The sequence below is a fragment of the Alexandromys fortis genome, unplaced genomic scaffold, assembly GCF_014885135.2.
Source record: "Alexandromys fortis isolate MF-2015 unplaced genomic scaffold, M_Fortis_MF-2015_v1.1 scaffold_12, whole genome shotgun sequence".
Taxonomy (NCBI): Eukaryota; Metazoa; Chordata; class Mammalia; order Rodentia; family Cricetidae; genus Alexandromys; species Alexandromys fortis.
This window is the reverse complement of record NW_026067937.1, coordinates 11,069,151-11,072,404: the sequence shown is the minus strand read 5'-3', so window position 1 is coordinate 11,072,404 and position 3,254 is coordinate 11,069,151. Positions and strand designations below refer to the sequence as shown.

General features: G+C 34.1%; 1 pseudogene; it reads right to left on the bottom strand.

The window, feature by feature from the left end:
• Window positions 1-2,280: 2,280 nt before the first annotated feature.
• Window positions 2,281-3,002, bottom strand: LOC126504556 (transcription factor BTF3-like; annotated as a pseudogene).
• Window positions 3,003-3,254: the final 252 nt, after the last annotated feature.

Below are 3,254 nucleotides of genomic sequence, written 5' to 3'. Positions count from 1 at the left end.
CTCAATGGCTTTCTCAGTTTTCTTTTTTATATAGCACAAGGGCCCCTTTTTAGGGGTGGTACCAACTAGATTGGGCTGGTCCCATTCACATGAATCTTCAATGAAGAAAATGCCCTACAGACTGGTCCATAGGTCAGTCTGAGAGCAATATGTACTCGACTAACTTTATTCCCAGATGAATCAAGTTTGTGTCAGGTTGACAAAAAAAAAACACTAATAAACAAACTTGACTTTAAGATAGTCTATAAGCTATATTTTGTCTTCCTTGATTCTGCATAACAGAGAAGCTGAGTGACATTCAATTGATGATATTGTCCAATTTACAACATTCTATGACTATGCAAACCTGCCTGACAGAGAGTTTGGATTGTTACTCCATCCCATTATTCTATTTGCCTATTTGTGAAAAAGACAATTGAAAGTATAACACTTGAAGATTTTGTTAATTAAATAATTTATATAAAAGAAGCTCAAGAAATGTTAACCATTCTTACTATTTTATTTTATGGATATCTTTATATATCTGTCTAATTCTTTCCTTAGGACAAATTCCGTAAGTGGAGTTTTATGATTACTGAATATGTGTGCTATGTAGTATCTTAGGAATTAGAATGCAGAAACAGGCCAAGCTTGTTTTTCTGTCTGCAATGCGTGAGGGTGATCATTCCTTATTCTGTCTCCCACTGAAAGAATTTTGTTCCAATCTCAGATTCATTTTTTTGAGGTAGAAGGTACTCATATATGCAAATATTAATAAATGAAAGTAACTAAATTTACATAACTATATAGATCATTTGCACTTTCTGTACATTTTATTTTATTTTTGCTTATTTTGCATAAAATTTTTCTATTTTTCACTCATACCTCATTCATCTTCAGAAAAGAAGTACTTTAAATTTTGTTCAATATATTCAAATATATATTATATAAATTTAAGATCAAAGGAGTTTTCCAGTTAAGACTTTTATATAGCATATCATCCCTCTTTTTGAAAAAAATTATACCACAATTTGACTAAAGTTTTATTAAATGTGCTGGACAGTCAGTTGAAAGGATTAAAATTATAGATACTTGATCAATGTGTAAGTTATTCTATAGATTTTTTTCTATGCAAATGTATGTATTTTAGTGTTTTCTTATAGAATAATTTTATGTATTTCATAGATATTTGTTTCTTGTATAGATTATCTTATTTGTTTTAATTTCATCTGTCCTTTACATTCATAGTTTAGATGATTAGTGTACTGTAAAGCGTTATTTATAATCCAAATTAATTTAACTATAAATATTTATAATTTTCCATAATTAATGTATTTAAATAGCTTGATAATTATTGATTCCAACATCAGCATAAATAGAACAACATCTATATTTTTAAACAAAGATGTTGGTGGCATAAACTACTTAAGGAAAGTAATTTGAGTAATGAATATTAAATGCTATTTTTTACTAGGTACAATCAAAGTAACATCTTTTAAAAATTAGCAACAGTAATGGTTATTTATGGATTATAAAATGTCGACTTGAAATGACATTACTATTCTATACAAAGAAAGAATGTTTGACAAATATGTGAGAAACATATACATTGAATCAATTCCTTTAAGTATTTTAAAAAATAAATAATCATTCATGAAGATTTCATTTGGACTTTTATGAATAAGACATTGTGTATAAAACATGAAACAACTGAATGCAAAGAATCACTGTGACAGACTACTCAAACTGACAACTCACTGATATTTTGTTCACATAGTCTTTTTCAGGTAATTTCCCTTTCCTCGTGTCAGACGGGATGTCTCCAAATAGCCCAAGAAATAATGATAGTAAGTCAGAGTCCAAAGGGACTTGCAGAGGCCAGCTCTTATATAAAATACTCAGTGATTAATCTGGAACTTGCTTTAATTCCTAAGTTGGCTTTATAGGTCACCACACTATAAATCAGCCACTATGAAGAATTTGAGACTCTGAAAATTTATCAGTATCTTTAGTGATTTTCTTAAATTTGGTTTTGTCCCCTAGAATTGAACTTTCTTTTTTAATATGGTTCTTCAATACAAACGTATTCTTGACTCCTTGTTTCTTTATTCTAAAGCTGCATTTCTTTAATTATTTCGTGTCTTAAAGCTTTCAAACAGTTTCATGGCCCTTTCACATTCTCAATTCTGTCCATGTATTCCATTTGCTCCAATACTGTCTGACCCAGCTTGCTTCTGAATATCTCCATGGGTTACCAAGTTTTTTGTTTGTTTGTTTTGTTTTGTTTTCTAGGCAAAGAATTTTATTAACCCTTTTCCAAACTTTATTCCCAGGCTTCTTCAGCTTAATTTGCTGCAAAGAATGAATTGTGTTTAAGCAAAAACTGAAAAGAGCTGTAGTGTCCAAGGGGCTTGGGCTTAAAAATATTAGCGATCTAGATTTGATCAGATCCATAAACAAAAGACCTTTAAAAAGCAGCCATGATATAAAATAGCAGCTCCTGTAACTTCTGCAAGAGTCACTTCTTCAGAAGTCGCCTCTGTTCAGTTTGCCTTGTTCTTAGAAGCCTCATCAAAATTCTCCACCAGATCTGGGACTTCATCATCATCATCCTCTCCAGTAGCAAGGTGTGCTTTTCCATCCACAGATTGTTTGGGCAGAGCTTCAGCCAGTCTCCTGAAACTAGTCAGACTGTCTGCCCCAAGCTGGTTTAGAATGCTGGGAAGCATTTCTGTCAGTCTGCGTGGCCTGTAATGGTGAAGGTGTTTGCTGCCAGAGACGCCTGAACTTTAGGGTTGTTAAAATGGATCACTGTTCCTTGGTTTGTAAACATGTTCACCTCTTCAATACCACAGATATTGTTCACCCCTAACTTCTTTAAGGAGAACTGCAGTTTTTTTATCATCTGCTGTGGCTGTTCTGTGAACCACCTTCTTCTTTCTGCGAGCAGTTCCTTTCTCACCAATGAGCATTTGTGCCTGCAGCTTGGCCCGTTTTTCCTGGTTCATGATCGTTTCTTTCATCTTGTTGGAGTGGAAATGGGGCCGCGCAGGGGACTAGGGTTCGCTCTCAGGGGGTCTCGGGCGGACCAGCTGAGATAAGGCACACACACGCGGGGACACAAAATAGCAGCTAGATGGAGGCCGGAAGTGACCCGTCGCCCTGGGTTACCAAATTTTGCTCTGTCTCATCTAAAGTCAGGAAACCCCTTGAGGACCCTATGAAAATGATTTAAGTCTCGCTTACTCATTCCTCTAATATTTTCATTTGTTCAG